Source organism: Ranitomeya imitator, chromosome 3, assembly GCF_032444005.1.
Source record: "Ranitomeya imitator isolate aRanImi1 chromosome 3, aRanImi1.pri, whole genome shotgun sequence".
In the NCBI taxonomy this organism is placed as follows: domain Eukaryota; kingdom Metazoa; phylum Chordata; class Amphibia; order Anura; family Dendrobatidae; genus Ranitomeya; species Ranitomeya imitator.
The window spans coordinates 787,740,880-787,763,818 of NC_091284.1; the positions used below are offsets into that span (position 1 = coordinate 787,740,880).

At 43.2% G+C, this 22,939-nt stretch overlaps 1 protein-coding gene across 4 annotated transcripts in view; it reads left to right on the top strand.

The window, feature by feature from the left end:
- Positions 1 to 22,939, top strand: part of AMOTL1 (angiomotin like 1) — a 183,951-nt gene that overhangs the window by 107,162 nt on the left and 53,850 nt on the right. Inside the window, exon 1 of one of the 4 annotated variants that reach the window (XM_069759172.1) lies at positions 8,206 to 8,374. The exons of the other annotated variants lie outside the window; for them this stretch is intronic. The gene's annotated coding sequence lies outside the window, so the exon portion shown is untranslated. Of the gene's footprint in view, positions 1 to 8,205; positions 8,375 to 22,939 lie in introns of those variants that run through there. 4 annotated transcript variants of the gene reach the window in all.

Here is a 22,939-nt window from a genome sequence, read left to right on the forward strand (position 1 = left end):
TTTCCAATATGGGGTCACTTGTGGGGGTTTCTACTGTTTAGTTACATCAGGGGCACTGCAAATGCAATGTGACGCCTGCATACCATTCCATCTAAGTCTGCATTCCAAATGGCGCTCCTTCCCTTCCGAGTTCTCCCATGCGCCCAAACGGTGGTTCCCCCACATATGGGGTATCAGCGTACTCAGGACAAATTGGACAACAACTTTTGGGGTCCAATTTCTCATGTTACCCTTGGGAAAATACAAAACTAGGGGCTAAAAAATAATTTTTGTGGAAAAAAAAAGGATTTTTTTATTTTTACGGCTCTGCATTATAAACTTCTGTGAAGCACTTGGTGGGTCAAAGTGCTCACCACATATCTAAATAAGTTCCTTAGGGGGTCTACTTTCCAAAATGGTGTCACTTGTGGGGGGTTTCAATGTTTAGGCACATCAGTGGCTCTGCAAACGCAACATGGCGTCCCATCTCAATTTCAGTCAATTTTGCATTGAAAAGTCAAACGGCGCTCCTTCCCTTCCGAGCTCTGCCATGCGCCCAAACAGTGGTTTACCCCCACATATGAGGTATCGGCCTACTCAGGACAAATTGTACAACAACGTTTGGGGTCCAATTTCTTCTCTTACCCTTGGGAAAATAAAAAATTGGGGGCGAAAAGATCATTTTTGTGAAAAAATATGATTTTTTTATTTTTACGGATCTGCATTATAAACTTCTGTGAAGCACTTAATGGGTCAAAGTGCTCACCACACATCTAGATAAGTTCCTGAGGGGGGTCTACTTTCCAAAATGATGTCACTTGTGGGGGGTTTCAATGTTTAGGCACATGAGGGGCTCTCCTAACGCAACATGGCATCCCATCTCAATTCCAGTCAATTTTGCATTGAAAAGTCAAATGGCGCTCCTTCGCTTCCGAGCTCTGCCATGCGCCCAAACAGTGGTTTAATCCCACATATGTGGTATTGGCGTACTCAGGACAAATTGTACAACAACTTTTGGGGTCCATTTTCTCCTGTTACCCTTGGTAAAATAAAACAAATTGGAGCTGAAGTAAATTTTTTGTGAAAAAAAGTTAAATGTTAATTTTTATTTAAACATTGCAAAAATTCCTGTGAAACACCTGAAGCGTTAATAAACTTCTTGAATGTGGTTTTGAGCACCTTGAGGGGTGCAGTTTTTAGAATGGTGTCACACTTGGTTATTTTCTATCATATAGACCCCTCAAAATGACTTCAAATGAGATGTGGTCCCTAAAAAAAAATGGTGCTGTAAAAATGAGAAATTGCTGGTCAACTTTTAACCCTTATAACTCCCTAAAAAATTTGGTTCCAAAATGGTGCTGATGTAAAGTAGACATGTGGGAAATGTTACTTATTAAGTATTTTGTGTGATGTATTTCTGTGATTTAATTGCATAAAAATTCAAAGTTGAAAAATTGCGAAATTTTCAAAATTTTTGCCAAATTTCCATTTTTTTTCACAAATAAACGCTGGTAATATCAAATTTTTTTTAACACTATCATGAAGTACAATATGTCACAAGAAAACAATGTCAGAATCACCGGGATCCGTTGAAGCGTTCCAGAGTTATAACCTCATAAAGGGACAGTGGTCAGAATTGAAAAAATTGGCCTGGTCATTAACGTGCAAACCACCCTCGGGGGTAAAGGGGTTAAGATTCTATCTTTCACATGTGAAGTGTTCCTACAATAAAAATTACAGCCCTCTCCATTCTGTGCAAAATCATCAGTGTATTAAATACTTATTTTCCCCATTGTAATTGTCTTCAGGTTTTCAGACTACAAACAACCCGCAGCCACATTCCGTAACCTATCTGTCCACTATATATTGTATATCGGTTGCAAAAGTAGACATGGGCTGTCAGTCAGCTGAGAAATGTCATTGTATAATGAGAAACTAATGCAGATTAGGGTGGTCAGCATCGTCCGTTCACTGTGTAGTGGCTGCTGCCGGGTACTGCAGGTCAGCTCCTTAGGCCTCTTTCACACTTCAGTTGTTTGGCGTCAGTCACTACCGACATAGTGACGGATTGACGGATCAATTGTTGAGAAAACGGTTCTAACGGATCCTTTTTTTTGACGGATTCCGTTACTTGGGGGTTGTCTGGGAAAAGTAGATACTTTTCGGAGCATGCGCAATTGAAAAAACGGATTGGGGCGACGGATCCGCCGAAAAAACGGTTGCGGCGGATCCGTCGCCCATAGGCGGCCATTCTATGGAATGGCGGACGCGACGGATCCGTCGCGATCCGCCATTTCGGCGTTGACAAAAAATGTTTCAATGTCCGTCTATTTTCAGAAAACGTCCGCCAAATTTCGACGGATCCGTCGCATGGCGGATGGAACGGACGACCATCCGTCACAATCCGTCGCTAATGCAAGTCTATGGGAAAATAACGGATCCGTCAAAAAAAATGACGGATCCGTTATTTGAGGAAAATGGCGGTTTTAGACTGACGCCAAACAACTGAAGTGTGAAAGAGGCCTTAGAGCGACCGCTACACGATGAACGGAAGGTGCAGTTCTTCATTCAGTGTTCACATCAGCTGCTCGCTTTGGCGTACCGGATGTCGCACTTCCACAGATCTTATATTTATGACCCATCCTGAGTTCCTACACAGATGTCCTGGGACGTAGACATTATGATCATGAACTTGCTCATAGATGCAGGCGCCTCCATTTCTGAACAATGGGATGTGTCAGATCTGATTTTTCATTTACTCCGTGCCCGTTGGCAGTCACTGCCAATAAGTAGATGGTGGGCACTAGGCATGTAGCAATACTGAACTAGACTACAATAAATGGATCTGTGTTGTAATGCTTGTAAATGGCATGTCTGATGTATGAACTGTCCTACATAATGCAGAGCGGACGATTATAACATGACCGCCAGGCTCCAGATCTATGACTGTGGGCAGATTATCACAGCAAAAGTTTTACAGGATATTGTATCTGCAATAAGCTTGGAGCCACCAAAAGTATAGAACATTGGGAACAATTTGCGTACTAGTGCTTTTTGATTTTTTACTTGGCCACAAACTTTAGGAACCCACAAGTTTTTGGATTATCTGATAATCAAAATTTTTGGATGTTGCGTGATATGACTTTGCAAGCTCTTCATGGCGTTGCCTTCGCGAACGAAAAAAGGGCCCGTAACAGAAATCACACTGGGCTTTCAGTTATGGTTACAAGCTTGAACAGAAAAGTTTTTTTTTTTTTTCTCCTTTCCATTTCCTATACCCTTGGTTAAATTTAACATCCCTTTTTTCTTTGCTGACATGCACTTCCTCTGGACTGATGATGACCCCTCCACAAGTTCTCACACCCCTGATATCCAAATAGGGTAGGACCAATCAAAACTTATCTCCTTTTTTCCAAGGGTCCCATAACAACTGCATGGGCTCGATCCCATCCTAGCTCCTCCAGAATATTTTTTTCGAATTAAACAGAGTGTGCCGAGCCTCATTATCGGCATTGGTGGAACCCAGTGATCAATTAGATATGACCCATCCTTTAAATCTGGTGGCCATACACATATGTTGGCTGAACTAGTCTATTCCAGTAGGAACCGATGAACATCTAATGTGTGTGATGACTTCCCGACCCTTCCTTTACCGTAGAAATAATGGAAGAGTAGGATCAAGCAGTTGGAATTTATCAAGCCTAATCCTATATTTCTATGAGAGATAGGTTATCGCCAGACATGAGAAGTTGAGTGAAGCCTTCAGATTTGAGGAGCTTCAGAAAGATAGCTGTCAGCCTAACGAGTGATCAGACAACGGCTATCATTTCTGTATAACCAACCGTAAGGCCCCATACACAGTATTCTAATGTCACGGTATCTGGTATCAGTAGGGTTGGCCAACTCAAGCCGGACAGATGTTGATGGAGATAGGGATCTGGCATGTCCAATTTCTGGCTCTAGTTCTCTGATAGATAAGCGGAGGACTCAGAGAACACGTGAGAACTCGGGAGAGAGACAGGCAAGATAGCTGCTAGTCGAATAACCATCTGAACCTTGACTTGGCTTATAGCTATCTATTATGTTTCTGACTCCTAACATTGAGCCATTTACATAGTTTACTTGGGCTATGTTGACCCAAACTAGAACCCTTCATATATGTACAGAAGTTGACAATGTAGCCTTGCGTGGACATTTACATTGACTTCCCCCACCCTTGTACAGGACATGCTAGGACTTGCAGTTTCCAAAAATTCAAAAGGACAGAGAAGACGGGCAGGGTCCACGCTTACTACGCTTTGGAATTATACTTCGTTCTTATGTTATGTTATGTTTAGGCTGGATACATACCCAGACTCTTTATAGTTTTTTTTTGTGCGAGATGTCATTGCATTTTTTATTTTTTTTTTTGGGGGGGGGGGGGAGGGGCGATTTCACTTTTATGAAATTTTACAGAGGAGTATGTAACTTACTACATACTAAGGTCTCTGTTTTTGGAGTTAAAGCAAAATTTTTGCACCAAATTCATTATGGCTTTCGCACTATTTTTACAATACTTGTCATTTTATAGGTTTGCTTGACAATGTATTTTTTTATTATCCAGATGTGATTGCATAATTCATCATTTGCCACTTTTCCCAAATGTCTCAAGATGTATACCGTATATAGAAGTACTCCGGCACCCTAATCAAGCACAAAATCTGTCTACTTTTGTGTTCTGGACGGTTGAAGATGGAGCAGCACATGACAGGATGGGGACGCAACATTACATGCAACATTATAAGCTTATTAAAAGGATCATGTGACTTTTTACTCTGCAGGCTGTGTTCGGACAGTACGTTTTTGACACTGCGTATATTTTCTGCATAAAAGATGAAGCGCCAGTAAAGTGGATGGGATTTATAGAAATGCCGCAATATGTTAAATGCTGTTGCGGGTACTCGAGTTTTATGTCTATATTTTCCCCATAGAATCGTATTAGATGCGGAAAATCTGCCGGTAAAAAACGCACGGGCAGCTGAAAGCGCTAAAACGTATAGAATCTGCACATGACGTTTTGTCAAAGCCAAATACCTGGAAGTATCAGAAACAAAGCAGCATTATGTATAACATGATATACCAAAAAGAGACATCGACCATAGTGTCAAAAACACAATAAAAAGACATCTATATATATAATTGCCTAAGGGTTTTTCCGTCTGTCTGTCTGTCTGTCCTGGAAATCCCGCGTCTCACAGCGACGATGATGTCATAAAAGACGTAGAAATCCCACGTTTCTGATTCAGCGACGGGGACAGTATTGACGTAGATGTCATAATGGTTGCCATGGCGACGATGATGTCATAAAGGTTGCCTCGACCAATCAGCTACGGGCACAGTCTGTCGCGAATTCTGGAATCATCATTTTCCATATACTACGGGGACATGCATATTCTAGAATACCCGATGCGTTAGAATCGGGCCACAATCTAGTCTATATATATAATTGCCTAAGGGTTTTTCCGTCTGTCTGTCTGTCTGTCCTGGAAATCCCAGGTCTCTGATTGGTCGAGGCCGCCAGGCCTCGACCAATCAGCGACGGGCACAGCGACGATGATGTCATAATGGTTGCCATGGCGACAATGATGTCATAAAGGTTGCCTCGACCAATCAGCGACGGGCACAGCGACGATGATGTCATAATGGTTGCCATGGCGACGATGATGTCATAAAGGTTGCCTCGACCAATCAGCAACGTGCACAGTGACGATGATGTCATAATGGTTGCCATGGCGATGATGATGTCATAAAGGTTGCCTCGACCAATCAGCGACGGGCACAGTCTGCCGCGAATTCTGGAATCATCATTGTCCATATACTACTGGGACATGCATATTCTAGAATACCCGATGCGTTAGAATCGGGCCACAATCTAGTATATATATATATATATATATATATATATATATATATATATATATATATATATAATGTCTTTTTATTGTGTTTTTGACACTATGGTCGATGTCTCTTTTTGGTATATCATGTTTTATACATATATATATACTAGCTATTGAACCCGTTCTACGTCCGGGTGGCGAGCATTTATATTGGTACTAGATGGCAGCCCGATTCTAAAGAATCGGGAGTCTAGAATCCATATATACTTGAAATTCGGCAGGAGCTTGAAGAGCAACGTCACTGGGCCCGCCTCCACGCAGTAGAAACTTGCTGTGAGGTAAAAATTCAAAAATCACACCAAAATTGGCGGGCGGAGTGTGTCACAGTACAGCACGTTTCTGATTGGTCGCTCGCAGCAGGCGGCAACCAATCAGACACTGGACACTGTTGACGTCACTTATCTCCGGACATTAGCTCCGGACATTAGCTCCGGACATTAGCTCCGGACATTAGCAGGAAGTAGTATTCTAGGCAATTATATATTAGATATGGTCTCCATCCTGTCATGTGCTGCTCCATCCTGCGTCCCCATCCTGTCATGTGCTGCTCCATCCTGCGTCCCCATCCTGTCATGTGCTGCTCCATTCTGCGCCCCCATTCTGTCATGTGCTGCTCCATCCTGCATCCCCATCCTGTCATGTGCTGCTCCCATCCTGCGCCCCCGTTCTATCATGTGCTGCTCCCATCCTGCGCCCCCGTTCTGTCATGTGCTGCTCCCATCCTGCTCCCCTGTTCTGTCGTGTGCTGCTCCCATCCTGCGCCCCCGTTCTGTCATGTGCTGCGGCCATCCTGCGCCCGTTCTGTCATGTGCTGCTGCCATCCTGCGCCCGTTCTGTCATGTGCTGCTCCCATCCTGCGCCTCCATTCTGTCATTTGCTGCTCCCATCCTGTCATGTGCTGCACCCATCCTGCGCCCCCGTTCTGTCATGTGCTGCTCCCATCCTGCGCCCCCGTTCTGTCATGTGCTGCTCCCATCCTGCGCCCCCGTTCTATCATGTGCTGCTCCCATCCTACTCCCCTGTTCTGTCATGTGCTGCTCCCATCCTGCGCCCGTTCTGTCATGTGCTGCTCCCATCCTGCGCCCGTTCTGTCATGTGCTGCTGCCATCCTGCGCCCGTTCTGTCATGTGCTGCTGCCATCCTGCGCCCGTTCTGTCATGTGCTGCTCCCATCCTGCGCCCGTTCTGTCATGTGCTGCTGCCATCCTGCGCCCGTTCTGACATGTGCTGCTGCCATCCTGCGCCCGTTCTGTCATGTGCTGCTCCCATCCTGCTCCCCTGTTCTGTCATGTGCTGCTGCCATCCTGCGCCCGTTCTGTCATGTGCTGCTGCCATCCTGCGCCCGTTCTGTCATGTGCTGCTGCCATCCTCCGCCACCATTGTATTATATGCCCCCCATAAGACGCTCCAGTGTGTATGCCCCCGTATGCTGCTGCCATATAAAAAAAAAAAATACCATACTCACCTATCGTCCGGCTCCACTGCAGGTGTGTCTTCAAGAAAATGGCGCCGGAAGGCGCGGACTGCGCAGGCGCCGATTCCGGCAGCAGGAATCGGCGCCTGCGCAGTCCGCGCTTTCCAGCGCCATTTTCTTGAAGACACACTCCAGCTCCTCTGCCTGTGACTGGTAAGTCAGAGGGCGGCGCCGGCGCGCATTAAGCGCGTCATCGCGCCCTCTGAACTGTCACAGCAGAGGAGCCGGGAGACGGAGCCGCACGCAGCGCTGGAACGGGGAAAGGTGAATATACTTACCCTCCTGGCGGTCCCTGACTCTCCGGTGGAGATCGCGGTATGCGTTCAGTGCTTACGCATACCGCGATCTCCTGGGAGCGTCACTCTGTGGGGGCCAGACTGCGCCGGCGCTTGCGCCTGCGCAGTCTATAAAGGCTTCGGACAGAGTGACGCTCCCAGCGTTATATTATATATATATATATATATATCTATATATAACAACTGAAAAGACACAAAAAAAGATGCTTCAAGACAAAAGACAGCAGCATGTCTTGGAGCAGAAATGCCACCAAACAATGGCAGGCCATCACTTTAACCTGTATGAGTCTAGAATAAAACTCTTTGTGATGGAGGATTGAAGATCATGTGACTGCATGAAAAAAAAGCTGCGTGTAGAAAAAACTGCAAGTGTAGATTGCATCTGCTGCACAAGAAAACTGTAGACTGCAGACATGGGCTGAGAGTCTCTCCTCAAGCCTCTGACCATAATTAGTCAGTCCTGGAGCTGCATCCTGAGGTCCCTCTGTCCACAGTAGGTCGTCTAGTGCTTCAGTGAGGGCTTTCTATCTGTGTCCTGGAGATAGACGGAAGGAAGAGAGAGGCAGGAGGGGTACAGAGAAGGAGGACAGGATATGGGAAGCAGGCGGCACCTAATAAAGCGCTGAACTTGGGGTTTTATCGACATCTATCGCTCAGGATTTATCATCGAGGAAACATTCGACAGCTGTGAGTAGAATATCACAGGTCTAGAACGTTTTTGTGCGATTTGTTGGGTTCTAGTTCCGTCTTCACATGTGTTCTATTGTTACCAGGGTTCATTTTTACAGAAAACATCTGGACGGTCTTTAGCAGCAGAAAGAGGCAATGTTCAAGATTTAACCCTCCATATTACGGACAAAGACTTTCAGAGTGCGCTTCCCCTCTCCAAACATAATAACGCACAGTCCAGACCTAACCGTGTGTTCTGCAAAAATGAGTGGGCAAAAGACTGGTATCATATCGCAGAAAGCTGATGGGGCAACTAGTCCAGGCAACTTTGCCTGAATTTTTTTTTCTCATCTTAGGAAATATATATTTTTTAGAACTTGTTTTAAATGCGTTTGCGGCATAAGGGGTAAAAAAAAGTGATCGAGAGGGACAAGTTCAAATGGGTAGTATCAATTTTGCACCGGGTGCCTTTACCAGCTGATAACTCTAGATTTCCATACTCATGGTTGAGGTGTGAGGCATTTGAAGCCAAGCTAGTGATCGGAAGGGCAGAGATTTTTTTGTCTTCCTAGATGAGCGTATAATCTGTCCGTCAGCAAAACAGGTAGGGTACGAAGAGCGCTGTGACCATTTCACGTCAATGTGGTAGTTCTCGGAAATGTTTTTTATACACAAATCAATGGGCCGCGTGAAAAAAAGAAATCGCAGCATGCTCTACTTTGATCCGTATTTTGGATCAATATAAGTCAATGGGTGCACAGAAAACGGATCACATCCATTTTTACGGATCCAGTTACATAGAAAAACTGTACTTTGCTTTTATTATTATTTATCAAAATGTCGATGTAAAAACCAGATGCCATGGTGGATGGCATGCGGGTGTAAAAAATGGACATACAGATGAAGAATTGTGCATTCTTTTTTGGATGAAAAACTGACAATTTTGTTTGAACCTGGCATAACCGCTCATTCAGAAGTCAGTTTTCCCACCATAAAACCAGATTATAGTATATATATATATATATATATATATATATATATATATATATATATACAGTGGGGCAAAAAAGTATTTAGTCAGTCAGCAATAGTGCAAGTTCCACCACTTAAAAAGATGAGAGGCGTCTGTAATTTACATCATAGGTAGACCTCAACTATGGGAGACAAATTGAGAAAAAAAAATCCAGAAAATCACATTGTCTGTTTTTTTAACATTTTATTTGCATATTATGGTGGAAAATAAGTATTTGGTCAGAAACAAAATTTAATCTCAATACTTTGTAATATATCCTTTGTTGGCAATGACAGAGGTCAAACGTTTTCTGTAAGTCTTCACAAGGTTGCCACACACTGTTGTTGGTATGTTGGCCCATTCCTCCATGCAGATCTCCTCTAGAGCAGTGATGTTTTTGGCTTTTCGCTTGGCAACACGGACTTTCAACTCCCTCCAAAGGATTTCTATAGGGTTGAGATCTGGAGACTGGCTAGGCCACTCCAGGACCTTGAAATGCTTCTTACGAAGCCACTCCTTCGTTGCCCTGGCGGTGTGCTTTGGATCATTGTCATGTTGAAAGACCCAGCCATGTTTCATCTTCAATGCCCTTGCTGATGGAAGGAGGTTTGCACTCAAAATCTCACGATACATGGCCCCATTCATTCTTTCATGTACCCGGATCAGTCGTCCTGGCCCCTTTGCAGAGAAACAGCCCCAAAGCATGATGTTTCCACCACCATGCTTTACAGTAGGTATGGTGTTTGATGGATGCAACTCAGTATTCTTTTTCCTCCAAACACGACAAGTTGTGTTTCTACCAAACAGTTCCAGTTTGGTTTCATCAGACCATAGGACATTCTCCCAAAACTCCTCTGGATCATCCAAATGCTCTCTAGCAAACTTCAGACGGGCCCGGACATGTACTGGCTTAAGCAGTGGGACACGTCTGGCACTCCAGGATCTGAGTCCATGGTGGCGTAGTGTGTTACTTATGGTAGGCCTTGTTACATTGGTCCCAGCTCTCTGCAGTTCATTCACTAGGTCCCCCCGCGTGGTTCTGGGATTTTTGCTCACCGTTCTTGTGATCATTCTGACCCCACGGGGTGGGATTTTGCGTGGAGCCCCAGATCGAGGGAGATTATCAGTGGTCTTGTATGTCTTCCATTTTCTAATTATTGCTCCCACTGTTGATTTCTTCACTCCTAGCTGGTTGGCTATTGCAGATTCAGTCTTCCCAGCCTGGTGCAGGGCTACAATTTTGTTTCTGGTGTCCGTTGACAGCTCTTTGGTCTTCACCATAGTGGAGTTTGGAGTCAGACTGTTTGAGGGTGTGCACAGGTGTCTTTTTATACTGATAACAAGTTTAAACAGGTGCCATTACTACAGGTAATGAGTGGAGGAAAGAGGAGACTCTTAAAGAAGAAGTTACAGGTCTGTGAGAGCCAGAAATCTTGATTGTTTGTTTCTGACCAAATACTTATTTTCCACCATAATATGCAAATAAATTGTTAAAAAAACAGACAATGTGATTTTCTGGATTATTTTTTCTCAGTTTGTCTCCCATAGTTGAGGTCTACCTATGATGTAAATTACAGACGCCTCTCATATTTTTAAGTGGTGGAACTTGCACTATTGCTGACTGACTAAATACTTTTTTGCCCCACTGTATATATATACCAGTAGTTCTATTTGCATCCAGAAAAAAAACAATTTTAACTCATATTCCATCTATATACCAGACGTTTGTGGGCTGTATCTCTATTTTTACTTCCGTATGGCATCCACTTTTATGCATCAACACAAACATTTTTACAAAATTGAATACAGTTTCCTATGTCAATAGTGGCAATGTATAAGTAGAAAAAAAAAACAGATCTACGCACCTGTAGACTTGGATAGGTCTGTTTTTTAACGTTTTTTATAGGTACGAGAAGCTTTGAAAACCAGATGCTACATGGACTGAACTGATGAAAAATAGTACATATGCAGCAAAATAACCCAACACCTAGATGTCTAAATGAAGCCTCAAGAACGCTAATGTGGCCATATGTGAAGACCTACAGTAGGCAAATATGTTCCTAAGGGATTAAAATGCATTATACACAGCAATAAAAATAATTGCAAGGCCTTGTGTCAGAACAAGAGAAAATTTGGCCTTTTTCCATAGCAACCATTTTACTGGTGCTGGTGTGAAAGTGAAAGCTGAACTATTCTGGGTTGTTATGGGCAATATGGATATTTTTTTTTCCTCAGAAACTGAGGGAATGAAGACAATAATGTCTAGAGTTTTGCTCCCGAGTGTATGAAGGTGTCCTGGGCGATGAGAGGAACAAATATTTAGAGGATGAGAAGTTCCTTTAATAGTTTTGTGGTTTGGATTTCCTGTCTACAGCACATTTGGTTGGTTTTGTGGCTTGATTTATGATGGCGCGTAATTTTTTTTTCCTGTCGTACGTTTTTTGAGATTCAGTAAACATCTTTGTTCTTTTAAGGCCGGATTCACAAATTCACGTGTCCATGAAAGAAAGGCCAATACCCGGCCCAACCATTGATTCTCCTGACTGGAGCGAACTGCTTCATAAATGTTCCTGAGGTAGTTGGGTCAGATTAGGATTCCCGGCGGTCGGTGGGGTTTTTCGATATGAGCATGGTCCGTGTTTCACGGACGTGTAACAGCGGCCTAATTGATCTCTTTGTCTTGTTAGGTCATAATAATTATCCTAGGTACTTGCTGTATCGCCATAAGTGGCCATTCACCAGACCTAAACCAAAAGTGTGTTCTTTCAGCCTTCGTGTGGCTAATATTCACCAGCAAACCCATTGTTTTAAGTGTATAGGAAGCCACCGCAGACCGGTTTCTTTAGGCTATGTGCACACGTAGAATGGTCCACTGCGGATTTTTCCGCAGCGGATTTGATAAATCTGCAGGGCAAAAACGCTGCGTTTTTGCTGCAGATTTATCACGGATTTACAGCGGTTTTTCTGCGAATTTCACTGCGGTTTTACAACTGCAGTTTTTTATTGGAGCAGCTGTACAACCGCTGCGGAATCCGCAGAAAGAAGTGACATGCTGCGGAATGTAAACCGCTGCGTTTCCGTGCGTTTTTTTCTGCAGCATGCGCACAGCGTTTTTTGTTTCCCATAGGTTTACATTGTACTGTAAACTCATGGAAACTGCTGCGGACCCGCAGCTGCGGAAACGCTGCGGATTCGCAGCGTTTTCCGCATTGTGTGCACATACCCTTACAGTGGGCTTCTATGATAAATGGATGCCTCTTTATCCATTTTGAATGAGGCCACCATCAGGGGCTTTCGTCCTGAGCATATGCACCCGACAGTGGGCACAGACTAAGTCTAAACCGAGTCATACATTGTCAAGATTCTGCCCTAAACCCAAATTCAATCTGCAGCTGAAGATGTTCAGCCCCCAATTTCAAAAGCAGTTTGTTGGAAAAATGCAGCGCATAATGACCTAAGACCGGGTTTCTGCAGAGTATACGAGCTAAAAACGCATATGCTTTTTTACCTGAGGATTTTTCCTCATCTAATTCAAGTCTATGGGGAAAATCTACAGATAAAACACATATTTACTCCAAAGCGGTTGACATGTTTCGGAGTTCAAAACGCACCACAGGTCAGGTTACGCAGCTTAAAAAAAAAAATTCAGAATGAACATGATGCACAGCAATGTATGACTTTCTGGGCACATGTTCTGTTTTTTTTTTTTTGTCACTTCTTTTAACCACTTCAAAAGCAGGGAAGTGGTTAAAAGAATTAGCATGTCCATTCTTTGGGCGGCTTGCTCCTTACTATTAAGGCTGCCGTCACACTAGCAGCATTTGGTCAGTATTTTACCTCAGTATTTGTAAGCCAAAACCAGGAGTGGAACAGTCAAAGGAAAAGTATAAGGCCATGTTCACACAGTGCGTTTTTTACCGCGGAACCGCGGCGGTTTTGCCGCTGCGGTTCCGCGGCTGTTTTCCATGCAGGGTACAGTACACTGTACCCTATGGAAAACAGGACACACTGTGCACATGGTCCGGAAATTGTAAAAAAAAAGACGCGCTGAATAGCTCCCGGAAAAAAGAAGGAGCATGTCAATTCTTTTTCCGGAGCCGCAGCGGTTCTGCACCCATAGACCTCCATTGTGAGGTCCAAACCGCAGTAAAACCCGCAGATCAAAAATATATCTGCGGGTTTTACTGCGGTTTGATGTGCAGAACCGCTGCAGCAGGAAGTGCGGGGAGCGGGCGGAAGTGCGTGGGCGGAGTGTGGCTGCCCCCCCCGTGCTCCGATCCCGCCCCCCCCGTGCTCCGATGCCCCCCCCCAGTGCTCCGATGCCCCCCCCCAGTGCTCTGATGCCCCCCCCCGTGCCCTAATCTCCCCCCCTTATACTCACCCGGCGTCCCGGTGTCCGTCCGGCCGTCTTCTCCCTGGGCGCCGCCATCTTGCAAAATGGCGGGCGCATGCGCAGTGCGCCCGCCGAATCTGCCGGCCGGCAGATATGGCGGGCGCATGCGCAGTGCGCCCGCCGAATCTGCCGGCCGGCAGATTCGTTCCAAAGTGCATTTTGATCACTGAGATATAACCTATCTCAGTGATCAAAATAAAAAAATAGTAAATGACACCCCCCCCCCTTTGTCACCCCCATAGGTAGGGACAATAAAAAAAATAAAGAATTTTTTTTTTTTTTTTTTTTCACTAAGGTTAGAATAGGGGTAGGGGTAGGGTTAGGGGTAGGGTTAGGGGTAGGGTTAGGGGTAGGGTTAGGGGTAGGGTTAGGGTTAGGGGTAGGGTTAGGGGTAGGGTTAGTGGTAGGGTTAGGGTTAGGGGTAGGGTTAGGGGTAGGGTTAGGGTTAGGGGTAGGGTTAGGGTTAGGGGTAGGGTTAGGGTATTTTCAGCCATTTTAACCCTAAAAAAATTCCTAGAAAACACACAGACTCTGGCTAGAAAACTGCATCAAAAAAACGCATCAAAAAACGCATCAAAAAACGCATCAAAAACGGACCAAAAAAGGACCAAAAAAAGGACCTGCGTTTTCTGCCAAGAGCTGCAGTTTTTTAAAAAACAGTCAGGAAAAAAAAAGGATGGAAATCCTGAACGTGTGAACATACCCTTATAGAAACATACGCATCACTTCTGCATTTATCACCCACTCCTGGTTTTGGCTTACAAATACTGATGTAAAATACCGACCAAATACTGCTAGTGTGACGGCAGCCTAAGGCTATGTGCACACGTTCAGGAATTCATGCAGAAAATTCCTGTGGAAATCCGGACATTTCTGCCAGATTTCCGCATGAAATTTGCATGCGTTTTTTTGCACGTTTTTTGCACGGTTTTGATGCGTTTTTTGCGCGTTTTTTCCCGGACATTTCCCAATGCATTAGACAGTGGGAAATCCGCGAAAAAAAACGCAAAATTAATGAACAGGTTCATTATTTTTCCGCAATGCGTTTTTCATGCGGAAAAACGCACATCATGTGCACAGAAATTGCGGATTCCATTATAAATGATGGGATGCTTAATGTATGCAGATTATTTGCAGTTTTATAGCCGTTTTATAGCGCAAAAACGCTAAAAAACCGCAAATAATCTGCAACGTGTGCACATAACCTAAAAGTTTAAATTAAAAAAAAAGATGCCGGCAGCCCACAAAATCAACTGAAAAGATGCTGATGAAGATGCTTCATGAAAAAAGCAACCAGCATTTTCCTAAAGGTTCTTCGAAAACTTGATGGGTATAAAAACAAGATCTGTGCACATTTCCTTAAGGGTAGCTTCACTCAGAAATGTATTTATTTTGTAGCTAACTCTGCTTCAAAATCCACATGAAAAACAATGGCTGATATAATGGGATCCTGTGTTGGCTATACAGTATATCCAGGGGCATATAGACAAGAGCTATCAAACATGGGTGACACCAATACTGGAGCTGCTTCAAGGTCCAGAAGTAGCATGCAAATGATTAACCTCTTGTCAGGCGTCGATCATTTGTTTGCTGCTCCTTTCATAACCCTCTAACAAGCAGATGATCGAAATCTTACAGGATGCCGATCGTGCAATCTGCATCTGAAAAGTGCTAAACTTCACAATAGGACACATCATAGATAATTAAGTGATCCTAGTGATCAAGCAGTTTTTGGAAAAACCTCTTTAAAAAAATACTCCTGCAGAACATAGTCTGGGTCCATGTGCCCACATTGTGTTCTAGATGCTTCTTTTCGTGCAGCAATTTTCAGAAAATGCAGTAAAATAGCTTCGTCTTGCAGCTTTTTTTTTAGAAAATCACATTACAAAAAACATCATGAAGGCATTGTGGGAACACTGCCTAGGGTTATGTTTACACAGGGTATTCTACATCGATTTTGTAGCTAACTCTGCTTCAAACTACGCATGAAAAATCTGGCATATACTCTTTGAATAAGCTTCCTGTTGTTTAAAAAAGGGAAAACACTCCCAGTGCATATGGTGATTTTTTTTCTATAGTGAATAAGGGAGCAAAATGACAACACTTGAGGTATTTCTGCTTTAAACAAAACAGCACCCAACCAATGCACAAAAAGCACGGAATAAATGCACACTAAAATATGAGTGGAAAAACTAAGTTTTTTTTAAGCAAAAAAAAATGGTAAAAACTGCGTAAACATGCCTTAACTGAAGTAGCGAATATTGGATCTTTAAGTGCAAAATAAGCAATATTTTAGATATTTTGGGGCAATAGGAGTCTTTTATCATGTATTTTAAGCTTTTGAAATGAGAATCAGATACCTCCCAATGCAGATACTCAATTTAAAATACAAAGAAATACCCTGGGGGAACATTTACTTTCTATTTACAGGGATGTTTATTACCGTATATCTTCATTTGTGGCTTAGAAATGGATATTGGACAATGATTAGAATACTGTTAAAGTGACAGACGTGCAGTCTCCTCTGATTCCACCTTAAAAATGGCCAGACACGTTCAGCCTAAAGTCGATCAAAATGGATGCTTTCTATCCAAGATTTTAATACAATCATTTAACGACTGACGACAGTCCATCATCAGCTGAATAGCAGTAGTCCACTTTTAAAATTTTAGTCCAAAAACTTTTCCGTGAAGGCATGTTCCTATGCCACCATTTGTACAGTGACACCTAAAGACCACCTTGGATATCTGCCACCCAAATGTTTCCCAGGCTGGCAGATATCTTGTTCAACTCCACAATACACATGTACGCTCGGTTGTGCCAATCATACATGTCTTCGGTATGGGCAGAGTGGAGTAAGCTGCTGTCAGATGGAAAACAAAAAGATTGGGCATTTTAATTCAAGATGTCCAATCCTTCTGCCCCCTGACATCTCCTGCGGTGGAAAGTTGTGAGGCCCTTGTATAATTTAAGTGAATGGAGAGTTTGTATTTCCATTGTTTTTCTTAAGAGGACATGTACCCTTATTTTTTTAGACTTCTGCACTTTGCCATTGGGTTTCAGATCTGGTGAGTTACCGTCCATGGACCCAAAATGTAAATTTTTTCTCCAACGAGTCACTAAGTTATCAATTTTGCCTTGTGACACAGTCTCCATCATGCGGTAAAAATTATCGTTCATCAACAAATTACTCGTGGATGGTTGGGACAAGTTTCTCTTGGAGGATGTTTAGAGCTCATTCTTTATTCTTGGCAATAATCTTAGGCAAAATTGTGAGTGAGCCCCCTCCATGAATAAAAAGCCCGTGGCATGACACAAAATGATAACGCTCACCTTTTCTTCCCTTGCTGCCAGTCTAGCCTCCCCCTCACTGTCCAGGCACATGTACTGATATCTGACTGCTGTCTTTCCTGAGCAAGCTCTGCACAGGTGTTGATCCGATCATGTAGCTGAATCCTCTGTAAGGCCAGTCTCACACGTCCAGATAATTCCGGTACCGGAAAAATCAGTACTGGAATTATCCGTGTCCGTGAGCTCACTTAGGCCATCTGTGTGTCACACGTGCGGCAGCCATGTGCCGCCCGTGTGCCGACTGGGTACCACACGGAGCGTGCAGTAGACAGCGCTAGAGATAAGCGCTGTCCCCTGCATCTGGTGCTGAAGCCGCCATTCATATCTTCTCTGCAGCAGAGAAGATATGAATGGCGGCTTCAGCACCAGGCTGGGGGGACAGCGCTTACTGTAGCGCTGTCTCCTGCACGGCACACGGACTGCACACGGACAGTGTCCGTGTGCGGTACGTGTTTTACATGGACCCATTGACTTTAATAGGTCCGTGTAATCCGTGCGCTCCCACGAACACTGACATGTCTCCGTGTTTTGCACACGGACACACGGTCCGTGAAAACACGCTGACATGTGCAGAGACACATTGATTTCAATGTGTCTACGTGAGTCAGTGGCTCCGGTACGTGAGGAAACTGTCACCTCACGTACCGGAGCCACTGACGTGTGAAACCGGCCTAAGAGATGGTCCTGGCACTTGCTGGACTTTGTTGAGTTCCCTAAATCTTTCTTCACAGAAATTGAACCTCTCTCTTTGAAGTCCTTGATGATTCAATGACTTGGGGGCAATCTTACAAGCAGCAATGTCCTTGCCAATAAAGCCCTTTTGATGCAAAGCAGTGATGACTGCACATGTGTCCTTGGGGATATCCATGATTTACAAAAGAAGACAACACTTTCAAAAACCAGTCTTCTTTAAAGAAACCAGTCTGCTCTTATAATTCAATCAGAACGACAGAGTGACAGCTGCCTTGTCCTCGAGCTATCGAGATGATCAGTGAAATTATGTACGCAGGTCATTTTGTGGCAGGGCTGAAATCCTGTGAAAATTAAGTTTTTGTGAGTTACGTTGAGATTCATGGGAAGGAATGACTTCCCTTTCAAAACTATCTAGAGTTACTACAGATTATCCCTATAAAAACTGAATCAGCAAATTATGTGATAATCAAAATGTATTTCAGTCTCAAAACTTTTGGCCGTTACTGTTCACAGTCAGCAATTTGAAAGGATATGCCTTCTTTGACAAATATAAGGTCAACCAATTTTCCATATATCCCAGGAGGAATAAGTGAGGAACGGCGTACTGGAGAGAAGTTTTTTTTTTCTTTATAAGATATAGATTGGTTACCGAGCTCCGTATCCTAGATTTAGAACATTTGATTCATGTGCTGCGTACTGACAAGTCCGCAGACGTATAACTGGCTTCCAGCCCAGACATATTTCATTTATATTAGGTCAGAACCTCACTAGATACATTTTCTGGTTGATGACTTTGAACAGAACTTACAGGAGTATTCCCATCTTGTGAATTGATGGCATAACGGTAGCATATCATGCCATCAGTTTATAATCGTCAGGGGTCTTACCTCTGAGACCACCACCAATCATGAGAACGATGGGGCTGCGGCACTAATTCTGTATTGCGACCCCTTCTTGTTTTTTCTCACAAAATTCTATAGAAAACTACAAGCAGCTGCAATCACTTAAATGGTGCGGCGCTGCGATCTTCCTGCACAGTCGGGATAGGGAAAGACCGTAAAAGGGCCAAAACACTAAATAATCCTTCATTCCCAAGATCAGAGGTTGGATCCCCACTGATCATAAAGAAATATCCTATTTATGAGCTTTAAATGTTATAAAATATATGTGCAAACACTTAGGTAGGAAAAAAGGATCATCCCCGCACTGCCACAAGAATAATTCCAAAAATTGTACAGGTTTCGACGTGGTTTATTCTACGCGTTTCAGGGTTCAGGTGACCCCTTCATCAGGACATACCACAAATATTGTACAACAGTCATAGGTATACAGGGTTTAAATACACGTCAGCATGAATAAACCACATTGAAACCTCTACAATTTTTGGAATTCTTCTTGCGGCAGCGCGGGGATTATCCTTTTTTCCTACCTAAGTGTGTGTTTCAATCAGGTCCTGCACTGACCTGTGGATCTGCAGCAGCCGCCATTAATATATGTCCTTCCTTCAATCTCACCAGGTGAATAGTTCTCTTGGTGGGCAACTTTGTGTAACGTTTCATAAGACCCTATTTGCGCTTTTGTGTCTCCCTCTTTTCTCTAAATAAAATGTATGTGGAAATATGACTTTATAACAACCCTATGAAGTGCTTACAGAGGATTTACAAGAATGTAATATCGTTAGGGTAGGTTACCGGTATTTGATCTGTTGGTGTATGCCCCCCATGTTAATACGGGGCTACAGTATTCAGCATGGAGTTGCCTTCTTCGATGCTCATGGACTGTCCTATGTCGGTTACTGGTTACTACCATAAAGGTGCTGCAGTGCTCAATAACGCTGGGGCTACATAGTGACCTGTGGACATGTGTCACACAACAGCAATTCTCAGACAAGCCACCAAAATGATCTGTGCACATGGCTGCAACTTGTTGTTGCATGACTGTTTTAGAAGTGCAATTTTTGTATGGACGTTTGACAAATAAGTCACTTATGACCAGCGGCCAAAATTCAAACATATTTGGAAATATTTTCCACTTATGTCCCCGTGTAGCCATATCCTAATCCTGAACATGGGGTCCTCACAAGTTGGAGACTCTACTGACCACACCGTTATAGCTTCTAACGTTGACGGTGTATCGACAGGTTCAAATGACAGATTACTGTGTATGGGGGCATCCGGAAGATGATTGTTGGGAGAGATAAGGAAATAGCATGTCCAATTTCAGACTGCTGATCGTTTTGTTCTTTAAAGATAAGCCACCTCCAGATATGTCTGGTGGCGGCTCTGTCATAGAGAACATGGGAGCGCACGACCGAGCTCAGCTGTCAGCTAACTAAAATATATGGGAGGCTTTAGATTTCAACCTGCCTAACCTTCTGCTCCTTTGGGAGATCTGCGCTGCCATTGTGAGTTTTTTTTTTCTATAGGAATAAACAAGAATGCTGAGCCGATATGTGCGTTGCGTGTTTACGGGCAGTTTTCACCGATGGCTGTCGATAGCTGTCTTGTGTCCATGGCCAACAAAAGGACTACACATTAGATAGCTGTCTGCCAAATGATTGTTCATTTGTCTTCCACCTCTCCTGGCTACCCGAACTGTGTGACTGAATATTACTTTCTTCTCAAAAGGGAGTTTGTTGAAAGTCGCTGTTGGACACTTCTGGTGGTGGCCTATCTCCTAGAGAACAAGAAGGATCTGCAACTGCAATTCATACCGCCCGAACCTTGTCTGTCGGGAGAAGCTCTATACACATGATTAGACAGTGTCGGTGGGTTAGGCCATCTTTGTTCTAATGTGTATGTAGGCGTTTTAGGATCTTTCTTTTTCCCAATTTTATTGCTCCCATGCACTAGCACCGGAAGGGAAGAGAAAGGTCGTAAGTGGGATTGAATTTTGGGATATATTAACAATATATTGTCACTTGAAATTCTGTCAAGGTGTTTAGTACTTTTGATGGCAAGTGCAGAATTCTGTCAATGCTTTTCACAGAACCTTCTTCTAAGTCTGGGGAGAACCACATCTGGAACGCATCACGTGAACGTGGATATACGACGATGTTCCAACATAGTGTAAACTGTGTTTTTTTCCCATTAGATTTTATTTTTTCCTACAGAAAATTTGCTGATTAACAGTTCAAGCAAAGTGGATGTGAATTCATGAAAACCCATTCTGACTTTGCACTAAAGACTCTATTCTGCATTTGTTAATGCTTTTTTTATAGGCTTCTGTGAAGAGCCTGGAAAAAAAGACTTAAAATATGCAGTTGTGTTTTTAACTGAAGAATCCCAGCATTTCTACACTTAAAAAAAATACACGTAAAAAAAATGCATCAAATCTAAGATGCAGAAAATAAACCAAAAACAAACTTTGCTATTAAATTTTAGCATTCAGACACCATATTTCCCTAGGTGGGAACATGGCCTTAACGTGGAATATACTTTACATAGCTATTGACCAAGTATTCATCATTTTCCACTGGGGAGAGGGGAGTAAGCCTCTGGTAGCGGCGTATCTTAGAGAACCCAAGGATCGGGTGTTGAAGTTTAGCAAATCTGATCCGTCTTTAGATGTTCGGATCTGAGACAATTCCCGTCTTCATCTCATCGCAAGATATCGCATGATTTTTTTCACTGCACTTTCCAAAAACCAAAATTGAGAACCATTTTAGGAAGATACTTTATCACCCCAAATACCAGCAGACGCTTTTTTTTCTATGACTAATTTTGTGCTACTGGCGAGACTTTTTCTTAGACATTTTGGGTCTATGACCCTAAGGAGATCTCTGCAGATCATGAGAAAATATTTAGCCGGGTTTATTTTTAGTATCCTGGGAGTTGCTGGAAAGAAAACTTTCAGGCATTCGCGGCAGGGTAACGTCCTCCCTCCCCTGGCGCAAGGGTCCCCCCGGTTTAATACTTGGCGCTGGATGTTATCACGGCTCAGCAGAAGTGATACCTGCAGGAAACAGGAGATGAATGGAACATGTTTATGTTTAGTCCGGTGAAATGTTCAGGGCTCAGATTACATTCTGCCCGAGAAGTCACACAGCACAGGAAGTCTCTGTGGAAATACAGTATGTTGTTCCAACCAGAAAGGCCCAGCGATAATGTAACACAGCACTGATTCAATCTGCTAGCTGGGCCTCTCCATGCGCTGCCTCTTGTAGAAAGTGTGAATGGATTGCAACTTGAAATTTAAAGGGACAAAAACCTTAAAACGTACCAAAACAAATCCCATATTAGTCTACTAAATTTTTAAAATAAACAGTATGTCACAATATGACCATAGCTCCCAATCGGAGTTAGCAAGACTGTCCCGATTAGAAAGGTTAGTCCCGCTGTTACGGCACGTCAAGGCTTTGCCGGATTTCCAATACTACTTCTCTTTGACGTCTTCATCCCTCTGAGTCTCCTCAGGGGAAGAGCTGGCATCTTTCTGTACATACTACATTAAATAAACAATTCTCTTCTTGTGATCTGGTCTCCTTGGGAATAGAACCCACAACCTGTATCTTTGCAGGCATTAGCTAAAGCAATGCACTGATAGAGATAGGAGTATATTGTGTATTTGAAGCTTCCTTGGAGACAGTGAAATCACAGGCAGAAGATAGTGGTACATAGAGATACATCTGTATGTAGTAGTGTATTTCTATGTCCCTGTATTCTAGAGGTGAAGAAAAAGTCAGATTTTCTTATTCCTATAAAACTGCCTAAAAAATAATTAAAATCAATTACAAAAATACAATTTTATCTTTTTTTTGTGCGTTTTCCTGGGAAGTGAACACACAACCTACATCATTGCAGGTAGTAGCTAAAGCTACTTGCAGGCTCTGAATCTACAGGTAGAATATACAGGTACATAGAGATACATTTGTACACATCAGTGTATTTCTATGTCCCTGTATTCTAGGGGGAAAATAAATGAAACATTGTTTTCTTCCTATAAAATTACTAAAACAAAATGAAAAACAATTACAATAATGTAATTTTTAATGCACTTAAAAAAACAAAAACTCAAGTCTGCAAAAAGCCAACTTATTTGGTGCCCCTGCAATCGTAACAACCTACACAACGCGGCGATTGGATTATATATTGTGATCAGCAAAGGGTGTAAAAAATGTTGTGATTTTTTTTTC